Below are 16,134 nucleotides of genomic sequence, written 5' to 3' on the forward strand. Positions count from 1 at the left end.
TTCACTAGTGTATGCAGGAGAGCAGGCAGCAGCTGCAGAACTACAAGTCTCAGCATCCTCCATTCACTAGTGTATGCAGGAGAGCAGGCAGCAGCTGCAGAACTACAAGGCTCAGCAGCCTCCATCCAGGACTGTATGCAGTTTTTTGCCCAAAAAGAAAAAAAAATGACATGGGCTTCGCCATATTTTTCTATGCTAGCCGGGTACAGCAGGCAGATACGGGCTGCCCCCAACCCCCAGCTGCCTATTTGTACCCGGCTGGGAACCAAAAATATAGAGAAGCCCTTTTTTTTTAATTATTTCATGAAATAATTAAAAAAAAAAAATGACGTGGGCTTCGCCTAATTTTTGAGTCCAGCCGGGTACAACTAGGCAGCTGGGGATTGGAATCCACAGTGCAGGGTGCCCATGCTTTCTGGGCACCCCCACTGCGAATTGCAGTCCGCAGCCACCCCAGAAAATGGCGCTTTCATAGAAGCGCCATCTTCTGGCGCTGTATCCAACTCTTCTAGCTGCCCTGATGCCGGGTGGCTAGCTAGGTAATAATGGAGTTAGGGCTAGCTGTATATTATCAGCTAGCCCTAAGCCCGAAATTCATGGTGTCACGCCAATATTAGACATGGCCACCATGAATTTCTAGTAATGATAAAAAAAAAACACAACACACAGAAAAATATTTTTATTAGAAATAAAACACAACACAATTAGTGACTCCATCTTTATTGAAATTAACCCCCCTCCGCAGTAATCCTGGGTCAGGGTCCCGCGCCGTCCAATCTGGATCCAATATCATCTGATCGGTTTGCTGGAAGGCAAAGCGATCAGATGATGTGTCAGGTTCAAAAGCCTGAATCCCATCACACATCAGCTGATTGTATAAAAGCCGGTTATACAATCAGCTGATGCATCACTAGAAAAAAAAAAATAATAATACTCACTTATGTGCTCTGCTGATGACCGGCAGCTCCTGGAGCGATCGATTGGACAGGAGTCTGATCCCGTCCGATCGCTGCAGCAGCTGCCGGTAATCAGCTGATCCAGCTGATGAAGTCCCCTGACGGCAGGATCAGCTGATAGCCGGCCGGGCAGGAAAAAGCCGGCGAGACTACGATCAGCTGATGCGTCAGGTGACTGCATCAGGTGATCCCTCGCCAGGTCCTGCAAGCAAGGTCCTGCCGGCCGGGGAGACTGCACACAGCCAGAGCGGCGGGACCGGGAGGAGCTGGGAGCGGGCATTGCACCGGACCCTTCAGACAGGTGAGTATATATGACATTTTTTTATTTTTCTACTGTTCACTTTGGTTTTCGCCGCTGCCTCCACCTCCCGCCCAGACATGGCGCCGCACGGAGCTGACATGCACAGGACGGGAGGTGGAGGAAGCGGTGACGGTACCGGGAGGATTCATGCTTCTGTGTTTACCAACAGAAGGAATCCTCTTCCTGTACACGTCACTGTAGTGCCCACCCCTTGCGTGTATAGCTGCGTTTTTAGTCATAGAAACGCGGCTATATGCGTTTTTCATTGCGTTTTTAACATCTCATTGAATTCAATGAGTGAAAAACGCAGTGAAAAACGCAGAAATAATTGACATGCTGCGTTTTTGTGGTCACCACAAAAACGCAGCTAAAAAAAAACGCTGTGTGGGGACAGCACTTATGAAAACCCATTGACATTGCTGGGGAAGCAATGTCACTGCGTTTTCAGCACAAAAACGCGGTAAAAAACGCCGCTAAAAACGCGGCAAAAACGCCTAGTGCGCACATAGCCTTAGGCTACATGCGCACGCTGCTTTTTTTCCTGCTTTTTTGCTGCTTTTTTGGCTGCAGTTTTGTCAGCAGAACTTTCTGACATCTGACTTCCCAGCAAAGTCTATGAGAAGTCAGATTTGTCATGCGCACACTGCAGTTTATTTGTCAGCGTTTTTTTTGTCAAAAGTTTGTGACAAAAAAAATGCACCATGTTCATTCTTCCTGCGTTTTTGTCAACATTTGTCACCCATTGAAATCAATGAGGGCATCAAAAACGCAGGAAAAATGCATGCTAATCAAAAGTGGTGCATTTTACCTGCCTTTTACCTGCGTTTTTGCTAGCAAAAACGCAGGTGATTTGTCAGGAAGTGAGGTCAGGCAAGTGGTCCCGTCCCGTCCCGTCCTCCACGTGTTCCCCGAAGTACCGCTGTCCCCAGGGGAGATGATGTGGAGGACGGGGACTATCAGCAGCGGCAGCGAGAGGGGGATGGACATTGGCAGCTGAAAACATTGATTTGTCCCTCTTGATGCTGCCGTCGCCGCTGATAGTCCCGCCCTCCCCGTGTTCCCCGAAGTACCGCGGTCCCCGCACAGGGGAGATGATGGACCCCTCTCACCGCCACCGCCGCTGACAGTCCCGGGCTCCACGCTCCTGCCGCCGGCCGGCTCCACGCTCCTGCCGCCGGCCGGCTCCACGCTCCTGCCGCCGGCCGGCTCCACGCTGCTGCCGCCGGCCGGCTCCACGCTCCTGCCGCCGGCCGGCTCCACGCTCCTGCCGCCGGCCGGCTCCACGCTCCTGCCGCCGGCCGGCTCCACGCTGCTGCCGCCGGCCGGCTCCACGCTCCTGCCGCCGGCCGGCTCCACGCTCCTGCCGCCGGCCGGCTCCACGCTCCTGCCGCCGGCCGGCTCCACGCTCCTGCCGCCGGCTCCACGCTCCTGCCGCTGGCTCCACGCTCCTGCCGCCGGCCGGCTCCACGCTCCTGCCGCCGGCCGGCTCCACGCTCCTGCCGCCGGCCGGCTCCACGCTCCTGCCGCCGGCCGGCTCCACGCTCCTGCCGCCGGCTCCACGCTCCTGCCGCTAGCTCCACGCTCCTGCCGCCGGCTCCACGCTGTAGCGCGATCAGCTGAGCTGTCAGAGGTTACTCGCGGCCACCGCTGGATCCAGTGACAGCGGGTAACCTCGGTGACAGCTCAGCTGATCGCGCTATTGTCTTCATTAGCTGCGTGGAGGTGACCGGAGCGGCGGTGTCTGCTGCTTCTCCGGTCACCTCCATGCAGCACTGCTGGATGCGACGCTGGAGCATGCTGGATTACACCGGACAAGGAGGGCTTTGTCGGGGTTAATAAATTGGTAATGAGGGAATGTGTTTGTGTTTTTTATTTCTAATAAAGGATTTTTTCGGGTGTGTGTGTTTATTTACTGTAATTTACAGATTAATCATGGAAGGTATCTCATAGACGCCTGACATGATTAATCTAGGACTTATTGGCAGCTATGGGCTGCCAATAACTCCTTATTACCCCGATTTGCCAACGCACCAGGGTAAATCGGGAAGAGCCGGGTACAGTCCCAGAACTGTCGCATCTAATGTATGCGGCAATTCTGGGCGGCTGTTGGCTGATATTGTTAGGGTGGGGGGCTCCCCATAACGTGGAGCTCCCCATCCTGAGAATACCAGCCTTCAGCCGTATGGCTTTATCTGGCTGGTTTTAAAATTGGGGGGGACCGCACGCCGTTTTTTTTAATTATTTATTTATTTCTAATTTATTTTTTTTTCCAATTCAACAAGCTTTATGGGCTTGTTTGAACTGAAAAATACATGAAACAATTGTTGACAAAACTGCAGCCAAAAACGCACTAAAAAAGCAGCAAAAATGCACCAAAAAAGCACCTACATTTTTTGTGACATTTCCAGGCTCTCTCTGACAAGGTGCAGTTTTGGCTGCAGTTTTGGCTGCAGTTTTGGCTGCAGTTTGTGAACACGAAAAAGAAGCAGCGTGCGCATGTAGCGAAATGTTTATGACTAAACCCGAGAAAACTCAAAAAGATGTGAGAACCTGCCCTGTGATAATTTCAAGACACTCACAATAAATCACCACAGACAGAGAAAGTGTGAAAAGCTCAAGACCTTCTTAGAGTTGCCATAAGCAACTATATAATCAAGATAAGCAAGACTGTCAAACGCCAGGCGTACTGCATGCATCATGTGGTGTATGAAAAACAGGACAGTCAGCGACAGCGGAGAACAAAGTAGAGATGAAAGTCTTTACTTAAAGGAAGTTTTCTTTACATTCAAGGCAAACTTATTATAAGTTATATGCTCCTTTAAGAATAAGTAAAAAGTAAACTGTAGTAGTACATGTAAATAACATATAAAAGCCATCCCAACGCAGCAAGGTGTACCCTGTCAGTATGGTCCTAGTCCATTATTAAAACCTTACCGTGTGTCAGTGTTGCTTCTTACCCTTAATCCCATTGATGTCATTGACACAAGGTTAGGTGTTAATACTAGAGTAGAACATTCCCAATGGGTACACCTTGTCTCGGAGGGATGGCTTTTACGCTTTTTGATCAGTGTTAACTAAGTGCCCTATGTTATTTACCGGTACAACTAAGTGCCCTATGTTATTTACGGGTACAACTAAGTGCCCTATGTTATTTACGTGTACTACTATTATTTACTTATCATAGGGTATATGCTCATTTTGTGTTTTCCTTTTGGGTTTAGTCTATGAAATGGCCACAGTGTGAACGTGTACCAACTTATGTTCTTGCTCATTTTTTTGTTTATTCTTTATTCTTAACCCCTTCACAACAGCTATTGTACATGTAAGGTACTCACATGTGGCATGATCATCAGCAAATGTCAGCTATGATACATAGCTGGCACCCTGCTGTAATGCCCAGGATCGGTGCTAGCCCCAATTACAAGCATTTAACCCTTTAATGCTGCTGTCAATAGTGACAGCAACATCAATCTGCTTGTAGAGGGAGAGAGCTCCCTCTTAGCTCCAATCGGCCCAACGTCTCCATGGGGACCTCAGGCCAAATAATAGCTGCAGGGTCACCCAGGCACAGAGGTCTGTGAGGGCTTGCCTTTACCAGGACCTGATACACCTCCTGCCTGTGTGCCAGTCACTAATCTAATGCCCTGCGATGTAAAAAATGTAAATGCATTGCAGAGCATTAGATCAGCCATCAAGGCAGGGAAAGATAATGTCCCATCCTGAAACTAGGTAAAAAAAAAAAAAAAAAAGAAAAAAAAAATTACCAATAAATGCAAACATAATTCTTTTTATTGTTTATAATTCTGTTTATTATTTATTGTTTTTATTGTGTAAAAGTGACAAAACAGAAAAAAACCCCCAAACAAATAAATGTGGAATTGCTGTAATCGTACTGACCTGAAGAATAAAGCTGTCTTGTTAATTTTACCACACTGAGCGACATAAAAAAAATAAAAATAAATAAATAATTCCTAAATTGCTATTTTATGTTAATGCTGCCTCATAAAAACCAGAATAGAAACCGATCAAAATATATTGTGCCCGAAAATGGCACCATGAAAAATGTCAACTATTGACGCAAAAAAACAAGCCCTGATATGACTTTGTTGGCAGAAATATAGAATGATTATAGCTCTGGCAATAATATATGGCAAAGCAAAAACTTTTTTGTGTGAATAAAAGCGTTTTTTTACTGCATGATAGCAGCCAAATATAAAAAACTACACATCTGGTATCCCTGTACTGACTCCAACTCGAAGAATGAAGCCTCCTGATCACTTATACCGCATGCTGAATGGCGAAAAAAATTACAGCAATTCCTCACCTACTGTTGATTTATTCTTTCTACCTCCTAAAGATCGCAGTAAGGCTCGGCTCACATTAATCATGCGATGTATGTAGAGCACTTATATTGGACTTCCGTGTAAGGCTATGTGCGCATGCTGCGGATTTACCGTGGATTTTACCGCAGATTTGCTGCAGAAAATGTGTCTAAAGGCGGCGTCACACGCGCCGATATATCGTGCGATCGCACCCGCTCCCGTCGTTTGTGCGTCACGGGCAATTAGTTGCCCGTGGCGCACAAAGTCGTTAACCCCCGTCACATGTACTTACCTCCCTAACGACGTCGTTGTGGGTGGCAAACATTCTCTTCATGAAGGGGGAGGGACGTCCGGCGTCACAGCGACGTCACACAGCGGCCGATCAATAGAAGCGGAGGGGCAGAGATGAGCGGGACGTAACACCCCGCCCACCTCCTTCCTTCCGCATTGCCGGCGGGACGCAGGTAAGCGGTGTTCGTCATTCCCGTGGTGTCACACATAGCGACGTGTGCTGCCTCGGGAACGATGAACAACTGGAGCGCAGAAGGAGGAACGACATTATGAAAATGAACGACGTGTCAACGAGCAACGATAAGGTGAGTATTTTTGTACGTTAACAGTCGTTCGGAGATGTCACACGCTACGACACCTCTAATGATGCCGGATGTGCGTCACAAACTCCGTGACCCTGTTGACATATCGTTAGATATATTGTAGCGTGTGACAGGGCCTTAACATTGCTGCAGTCATTCCCCAGCAAAACCTATGGGTATAAAAAAATGCTGTGCGCACACCGCGTTTTTTACCCGCGGTATTTCCGCTGCGGAATTAATGTTCATGTCACTTCTTTTCTGCAAGTACCTGTGATTTTTGCCATAGATAATAGAAAAAAAACGCAGGGACCAACCCGCGGCAAAAACGCAGCTGTGGTATTCTGCCAGAGGGTGCGGATTTTTCTTACGAAAAGTCCATTTTTTAGTGCGTACATAGCCTAAATCTCAGGAAAATTTAACTAAAGGTGGAATCGCTGATTGAAGATTCCCTATAATGAGACAGATGGAGTCACCTTGGTCTCAGTCTGTAATGATCCAACAGTGTCAGGCTTTTCAGTCGTGCATAAAACTGCACTGAGCCACAGTTTTTTGCACTTCTGAAAAAAGTACACTGCTGAACAGAGGCCAGATGGAGTCCAAAGTAACACTGCTACCTCACTATAGTGAATGAACCTCTCGGGGAGACATGTAACTGCTCAATGTAGAGCACAGGATAAATGTGACCAAACTTTTATGTAAAATGTGCCGAATAAAAGCTTCAACTCATTCCACAAAAAAGAACAAGTTCCCACTCTGGTCTGTCACCTGTAAATGGAAATGTAGGGGGCTTCCACGTTACTGGTAGCACAGAGGTTCTGGAAAAGTGCTGTGGTTTCCCCAAAAAAGAAATCCAGCTCCCAAATCCAATTGTCCCTCTACCTTAAATTATGGGATGCCTGTCTCCAGAAGCATGAGTTGGGCACAATGGATAGGCACAACAATGGCTAGTTTGCAATATTTACTCAGCAACATCAATTGCTGCCTATTTATGGAAAACACCCATGGAGTCAATATTGTCACTGTAGGTAAATTCTTAAGGGAGTGTAATTTCCAATATGGGGTCACTTAAGGGGGGATTTTTCCCCTTCTGGCACTTAGGTGCTGTATATATGGAGTCTGCAAACTATTGTACAAAAATTTGTACTTCAAGAGTCAAATAGTGCTGCTTCCCTCCTGAATCTCGCCATGTCGTTAACTAGTAATGTACAGGCACATAAGAGGCATTTTCACAATCATCAGTAATTGTGTGACCAATTTTAGTGAGATTTTTACCTATTATCCTGTGTGAAAATGTCAAATCTGGGGATAAAACAAACTTTTTGTGGTAAAAAATATAATTATTTTTTCTTTAACACCCAATGGTATAAAATTCTATGACTTAGTTGTGGTGTCAATTTGATCACTGCACCACTAGATTCATTAATTGAGGGGTGCAGTTTGTAAGATGGAGTCACTTATGGGGGGGGTTCTGCTGATCTGGTGACTCAGGTGCTCTGCCAATGTAACATGGCACCTCCAAAACATTTCAGCAAAATCTCAAGTCCATTATGGCGCTCCTTTTCTAAGCATCGCAAAAGTAGTTTTTGACAACATATATGGTATAGCAAAATAAATGGTATTGTTCGATTTCTCCCATTACCGCTTTTGAAAATTAAAAGGTTGGGGCCAGAGTAACATATTAATGGTAAAAATGGTAAGTTTCACTTACTCAACCAATGTTACACAATTCTCTGAATCACCTGAGGGTTAGAAATGCTCAATAATCTCCTAGATTAATTCTACAAGAGGTTTAGTTTCCAAAATGGGGTCACTTGGGAATTTTTGCTGTTTAGGCATGTCAGGGGCTCATCAAATATGACATGACGTTCGCAATCTATTGCAGCCAAAATGGCTTTCCTTCCTTTCTGAGCCATGCTGTGCCTGCAAACGGTAGTTCCCCACCTCAAATGGGATATCAGCGTACTCGGGAGAAATGCACAATAAATTGTATTGTGCATATTTTCCTGTTACCCTTGTGAAAATAAAAAAAACCTTGGGGCTTAAGCAACATTTTTGTAGGTAAAAAAATATGTTTTTTTTTTATTTTCAGAGCTCAACATTATAAAATTCTGTGAAGCACTTGGGGGTTCAAGGTGATCACTATACATTTAAAAAAAAATCCTTAATGGGTTTAGTTTCCAAAATGCGCACACTTGGTGGTGGTTTCCATTGGTTAGGCACATTAGAACTTTGGCAATGCAACATTGCATGCACTATCGATTCCAGGGTTTTTGCTTTCTAAAAGTCAAATGGTGCCCCTTCCCTTCCAAGCCCTGCCGTGCACCCAAACAGTAGCTTTCCACCACATATGGGGTATGGGTGTACTCAAGCGATATTGCAGAACATATTGTAAGGTACATTGTTTCCAGTTACCCTTGTAAAAATAAAAAAAAATGTGGGGCTAAATTCTAATTTTTGTGGAAAAAAGTAAGAATTTCATTTTTTCCATCCACATTGCTTTAATTCCTGCGAAGCACCTAAATGGTTAATACATTTCTTGAATGTGGTTTTGAGCAGTGTGAGTGGTGCAGTTTTAGAATGGTATCACTTTTGGGTATATTCTGTCATATAGGCCATCAAAATCCCTTCAAATATGATGTGGTCCATAAATAAAATTGTTTTTTTAAAATTTTGTTGGAAAAAATGATTAATCGCTGATAAACTTTGAACGTTTCTAACTTCCTAAAAATAAATAGATAAATAAAATAATTTTTCGAATATCTAAGTCGATAATTAACACCTTCATTGAATATTCACTTCTTTCCCTGCGCAAAGGCGTCTGTGATTGGTTGCAGTCAGACGCACCCCCCAGCCTGTGTGACAGCGTGTCGGACCAATCACAGACCCGGCCTGCGGGTCTATAGCATACAGTAAACATAAATAAATAAATACAAAAATTGTCGTGCGGTCCCCCTATATTCTGATACCCAGCACAGATAGAGCATATGGCTACAGGCTGCAGCCTCCAGCCCTGCGCTTATCTTGGCTGTGTGTCAAAACAGGAGGAACCGAATACAGGTTTTTTTTTTTTTTTTTTTTAATTATTTAAATAATTTATAAAACCGGCATGTGGTCCCAACAACTTTGATATTCAGCCATGATAAAGCCAAATAGCTGGAGGCTGGCATTCTCAGGCTGGGGAGGGTTATAGTTATTGCCCCCAGGCTAAAAATATCAACCTGCATCCGCCGGGAAATGTCACATCCATTAGATGTGACAAGCCCGATGCTTTACCCGGCTCTTGCCAATTTGCCCTGGTGCAGAGCCAATCGGGGTAACGAGGGAGTTGATGGCAGCCCACAGCTGCTACTAAGTCCTAGATTAGAGATTAGTAATGGGAGGCATCTTTGAGACCCCCACGTCACCAATCTGTACGTGAAAGTAAATAAACTCAAACACCGAAAAAAATCCTTTATTTGGAATAAAATACAAAAAAACCCTATTTCTCCATTTTATTAAGCAATAAAACACCCCTGCAAGTCAGAAGTAATCCACACTAAGGTCCCATGAGAATTCAGCTCTGCTACATCTGAGTCACAGCGAGTGGCCATAGAGCATAACTGCCCGCTGTGAGTGCAGACAGATGACTGAGCCTCGATCAGTGGTGACTTTACTCAGGTTATTTGTAGTCACAGCTGGACATTCCCACGGTCCTCCACCTGTGACCGCAGGTGATCTCAAACTCATTGAACTCACCTACATTTCCTAGCAGAAAACCGAGAGTTTTTTGCGAAGAAATGCAGATTTAGTGCTGAAATTTTCATATCATCTTCATGCACCCAATTTACACCTCCTGGCAAAAAAAACGCATCAAAACAGTGTCAAAAACCGTGTCAAAAAAACACAATATTTTGCCAGGATGTGTAGACTGGATACATAAATATGGTGTAACAATAAGATACTGACCCTGCAGACAGCACCTGTGTTGGTTGCAGGTAGACGCGGTCACGCACATAAGACTGCAACCAATTACAAAGGCCAGGACGGCCGGCGGGCTGGGAAAGCAGTTCATATGGATGAGCAATGATGAGCAGCTCAGGAAATGAAGGCGAGGCCGCGGGAGCAGTGTACAGCTGGGCTGGAGCCTTCGTAAGTATGAAGCGCTGATTTAATTCTTATTTTCTTTATTTTTCTTTTCTTTAATTTTTTTTTTAATTTCTTGAGTGAGGAATTTGGATCAACACCCGGAATCCCGGGCCCTGTGCCTTTTACAGTCCGCCCATCACCATTTATTAAATATTTTGTGTGATGTAACTCTCTGGTTTAAGGTCATAAAAATTAAAAGTTTGAAAACTGAGTAATGTTCAATTTTTGCTAAATTCCAGATATTTTCACAAATAATATCGTCTTACGTTTACCACTAACATTAGGTACAGTATGTATCGAAAAAATAGTATCAGAAATACTGGCATACGTTGAAGCGTTCCAGAGTTATTAACTCCTAAAGTGACACTGGTCAGAATTGAAACAAGTGACCTGGTCAGGAAGGTGAAGACAGGCTCAGGGAGGTGAAGGGATTAGACGCGTAGGATTCCCTTAGACCTCTGAGATTTCGCTAATGGCGATCACAGGATTACAGCTGGAGCTAATCATAAGGCTGCATTCAGCTATACATTATTTTTCTCATACTGCACACTGACTAATATAGATGCATTGACCCATGAAGGCATCAGTTATAAAAAAAAAAGTTCAGAGCTCTAGTTCATGAGACTCAGGGCGCATCCAATTTTCATTTATTGTGCAAATCAGTCATGTCCATTAACCCCTTAAGGACGAAGCCAGTTTTGTACTTCATGCCCAGGCCATTTTTTGCAATTTTGACCAGTGTCACTTTATAAGGTTATAACTCTGGAACGCTTCAATGGATCCTGGTGATTCTAACATTGTTTTTTCGTGACACATTGGACTTCATGATAGAGGTAAATTTAGGATGATATTTTTTTATTTTGAGAAAAAATCTGAAATTTGAGAAAAAAAAAATTAAAATTTTGCAAATTTTCAAACTTTTAATTTTTATGCCCATAAACCAGAGAGTTATGTCACACAAAGTAGTTAATAAATAACATTCCCCACTTGTCTACTTTAGATCAGCGCAATTTTTGAAACAAAATTTTTTGGGGTTAGGAAGTTAGAAGGGTTCAAAGTTCATCAGCAATTTCCCATTTTTTCAACAAAAGTTACAAAACCATTTTTTTAGGGACCACATCACATTTGAAGTGACTTTGAGAGGCCTAGGTGACAGATACCCAAAAGTGACACCATTCTAAAATCTGCACCCCTCAAGGTATTCAAAACCACATCCAAGAAGTTTATTAACCCTTCAGGTGCTTCACAGGAACTAAAGTAATGTGGAATGAAAAAAAATAAAAATTTACATTTTACCTAAAAATGTTGCTTTAGCACTAATTTTCTTACTTTTTCAAGAGGTAACACCAAAAATTGGACCTCACACTTTGTTACCCACTTTCTTATGAGCACGCCGATACCCCACATGTGGTCAGAAACCTTTGTTTGGGTAAATGGGAGGGCTTGGAACGAAAGGAGCAATATTTGAATTTTGGAAAGCAAAGTTGGCTGAAACAGATTGCGGGCACCATGTTGCATTTACAGATCTCCTAAGGTACCTAAACAGCAGGAACCCCCCTCAAGTGACCCCATTTTGGAAACTAGACCCCTTAAGGCTTCTATCAAGGGATATAGTGAGCATTTTGGACCCACAGGTACTTCACAGATTTTGATAACGTTACGTTGTCATATTGGAAATTGTCATTTTTTTCTCAAAAATGTTGCTTTAGCATCAATTTTCTCACTTTGTCAAGAGGTAATTCCAAAATTTTTACCCACTTGTTTCTTACCCACTTTTTTATGAGCGCGGTGATACCTCACATGAGGTCTCAAACCTTTGTTTGGACAAATGGGAGGGCTTGGAGCGAAAGGAGCAATATTTGAATTTTGTAAAGGAAATTTAGCTGAAAAAGATTGCGGGCACCATGTCGCAATTGGAGGACCCCTAAGGTACGTAAACAGCAAAAAACCACCACAAGTGACCCCAAATTGGAAACTAGGCCTCTCAAGGAATTTATCTAGATGTTTGGTGAGTACCCTGAACCCCCAGGTGCTTCACAGACGTTTATAACGTTGAGCCATGAAAATGAAAAAATAAAATTTTACCACAAAATTGTTACTTCAACCAGGTAGCTTTTTTTTCACAAGGGTAACAGGAAAAAAATCACCATGAATTTATTGTGCGATTTCTCCTGAGTTTGATGATATCTTATATGTGGTGCAAATCGACTGTTTGGGCACACGGCAGCGCTCGGAAGGGAAGGAGTGCAATTTGACTGCAAAATTGGCTGGAATCAATAGCGGACACCATGTTGCATTAGGAGAGCCCCTGAGGTGCCTAAGCAGTGGAGGTCCCCCACAAGTGACCCCATTCTGGAAAATAGACCCCTCAAGGAATTTATCTAGATGTTTGGTGAGTACCCTGAACCCCCAGGTGCTTCAGAAAAGTTTATAATGTTGAGCTGTGAAAATAAAAAAATACATTTTTACCACAAAATTGTTAGTTCAACCAGATAGCTTTTTTTTTTTTTTTTAACAAGAGTTAAAGGAAAAAAAAATCAGCATAAAATTTATTGTGCAATTTCTCCTGAGTATGCTGATACCTTATGTGTGGTGGAAATCAACTGTTTGGGTGCACAGCAGTGCTCGGAAGGGAAAAAGTGCCATTTGACTGAACATTTGGCTGGAATAATTAGTGGACGCTATTTCACATTTGGAAAGCCCCTAAGGTGCCTAAACAGTGGAGGTCCCCCACATGTGACCCCATTCTGGAAACAAGACACCTCAAGGCTTTTATCTAGGTGTATATTGAGCAGTTTGAATCCACGAATACTTCACAGAATTTGATAATCTTAGGTTTCCATATTGAAAATTTTCATTTTTTTCACAAAAATGTTTCTTTAGCAACACATTTCTCACTTTTTCAAGAGGGAACAACAAAAGGTGGACCACACAGGTTGTTATCCAATTTCTTGTGAGCGCAGGGATACCCCATATGTGGCCAAAAACCTTTGTTTGGATAAATAGGAGGGCTTGGAATGGAAGGAGCACCATTTGAATTTTGGAAAAGTTGAAATAAATTGCGCGCACCATGTCACATTAGCAGGGCCTCTTGGGTACCTATACATCAGAAACCCCCCACCAGTGACCCCATTTTGGAAACTGGACCCCTCAAGGATTTTATTCAGGAGTATAGTAAGCATTTTGAATCCACAGGTACTTCACAAAAATGTTGCTGTAGCAACAATATTTTCACTGTTAGGCTATGGGCCATGATCCAGCGACACGGCGTCTAGTACACAGTGTCAGCCTTCCTGCAGAGATGTGAGTGTTGTCCACGGGAGAACGCAGCTGCCCATGCCCAGGATTTGGGTTCAGGCTGCTGTGGACTTTAGTTCTATTCTACCTGCAGAGAACACTCATCTCCGCAGCATAAATTGACATGCTGAGGCTCGGGAAGCTGCTTCACAGGTCGGTTTATGCTGCAGAGAAAAGAAGCACAGTGGGCATGAGATTTCTAAAAATCCTTCCACTGTGCTTCTACTGCACAACACAGCGCTATGGATGCAGGGAAAACACTCTGCGCCCAAAATGCTGCAAACCCTGATTGTGGGCACAGATCCTAAAATGCTACAATGGATGAATGGATAGATGTCAAACATATATAACATCCCACCCCCCTGCATATTCTAAGCTGGCGCCCTTTAGTGCCTTTCATGTGGCACTAAAGGATGCCTAGCCTTGTATTTAGCCCAAAAAGAAAAAAAAAATAATTAAAATAAATGACGTGGGGTCCCCCATATTTTTGATAGCCAGCTAGGGTAAAGCAGACAGCTGTAGCCTGCAAACCACAGCTGACAGCTTCATCTTGTCTGGTGATCAATTTGGAGAGCTCCCCAAGCTGTTTTTTGGTTTTTTTTTAATTATTTATAAATAAATAATTAAAAAAAAAATGTGGGGTCCCCCCAAATTAGATCACCAGCCAAGGTGAAGCTGACAGCTGGGGTCTGGTATTCTCAGGGTGGGAAGAGCCATGGTTATTGGACTCTTCCCAGCCTAAAAATAGCAGGCCGCAGCTGCCTCAGAAGTGGCGCATCCATTAGATGTGCCAATCCTGGCGCTTCGCCCAAACTCATCACGTTGCCCTGGTGCGGTGGCAAATGGGGTAATAAATGGGGTTGATACCAGATGTGTAATGTCACCTGGCATCAAGCCCAGCAATTAGTGATGTCACGGAGTCTATCTGATACCAGACATAACTAATTGACAGTAATAAAAAAAAGACAAAAAAAAAAAATTATTTGAAAAAACACTCCCCAAAATATTCCCTCTTTCACCAATTTATTGAAAAGAAAAAAAAAATCGGGTCCCTGTAATCTATTGTGAAAGTCCCGCGGCGGTTCTGGACCTTCTAGAATATGGGGGGCACGTTCAGGGAACGTATCCCCCATTTTCTAGGAGTGCAGACCCTCCATTTGAGGAGAGTGGGTGCAAAGAATTTGCACCCACCCTCCCCGGGTCACAGCTGCATTGTGCCGAGCAGCAGCAGCAGCAGCCAGCGTCTTTGAACATAGGAAGCTGAGCTGTCAGCTGCTCTGCACGTGTGACCAGCGTCTGCTGTGAAGGAGGAGGGGGCTGCGGGGGATCAGCGCTCCGACAGGTATGGGGGACACCGGGGAACACCAGGGGGAATAGGGGGTGACCTGGCAGGGCCTAGGGAGCAGTTTTCTGTCGTATGTGTCATAGCACATGCGACAGAAACCAGAGGAAAAGGGTAAATTCGGCCGGCGCGCTGCTGTGCGCGCCAGTGTGCGCGCGGTCATCTTGGATTTTCGGGAGGGGGGGCACTTTGGCAGGAGTGGGGGACCGGAGGGGACCGGGGAGGAGATTTATCTCCCTCCTGACATGTTTGTTTATGCCAGATGGGAGATAAATCATTTTTTACCGGCGCTGTCATTTAATGTAAGATGATCATCGGTATACGGTGTATACCGGTCATCACGTGAGCGGGGACCGGAAAAACCGGCCTGAATCATGATTTCCAGGGTCTCAGCTACCCCCAGCAGCTGGGACCCCAGAAATATTCCGACTCTGGGGGGGCGCTAGACCCTTTTTTCCGACCGCCGTTAAAAAGCGGTGGATCGGAAGAAGTACCCTAATTTGTCGCCGTTAAAAGGCGCATCGGCGGTCGTTAAGGGGTTAAAGTATAAGTTAATCTGTGGAAAACTGGTGAAATGTAGAAGACATACCTTGTATTTCAGTTTTCCATCTATATTAGTGACCTGTTAACAGTCAATGGATAAATGAAATATGTCACAGGTTAAGGAGTAATCATTGTTTTAATTTTTTTCCATAAATCAACTGTATACAGGAAATTAAGCAACTTTGTCATATTTTATCAGAGAAATCTGCCTCTTCCACCTCCTGGACTAATCATTTAGTCTGAAAAGTCTTAAATCACAGGAAAAATCAGTCCTCGGTGGGTACATAAATATGGTGAGAAAATGTCATCACCAAAATTGTATCTCTTGGTCCAAAAATGCAAAACAACGTTTTTTCTGCTAGGAGGTGGAAATTTGGTGCTGAAATCTTATGAAGGCATTCCAGCACCAAATGTGAAACTCCTGGCAGAAAACTGCATCAAAATGCCATAATAAAAAACGCATAAAAAAAAAAAATAATAAAATAGCAGCAAAAAACACGTTTTTTGCCAGGAGGTGAAGATTGTGTGCAGGTTGCTATTTTTAGGCTGGGGGCGGTCCATTAAGTATGGCATTCCCCAGCCTGAGAATACCAGCCCCCAGCTGTCGGGTTTTAGCTTGGCTGGGTATCAAAATTGGGGTGACCGCACGTCATTT

The 16,134-nt window shown here is 44.2% G+C and overlaps 1 protein-coding gene across 2 annotated transcripts in view; it reads right to left on the reverse strand.

Annotated features, from left to right (window-relative positions):
• TBC1D22A (TBC1 domain family member 22A) overlaps positions 1 to 16,134 on the reverse strand; it is an 811,105-nt gene that overhangs the window by 720,847 nt on the left and 74,124 nt on the right. The window lies entirely within an intron of this gene.

Source organism: Anomaloglossus baeobatrachus, chromosome 4 (genome assembly GCF_048569485.1).
Source record: "Anomaloglossus baeobatrachus isolate aAnoBae1 chromosome 4, aAnoBae1.hap1, whole genome shotgun sequence".
Taxonomy (NCBI): Eukaryota; Metazoa; Chordata; class Amphibia; order Anura; family Aromobatidae; genus Anomaloglossus; species Anomaloglossus baeobatrachus.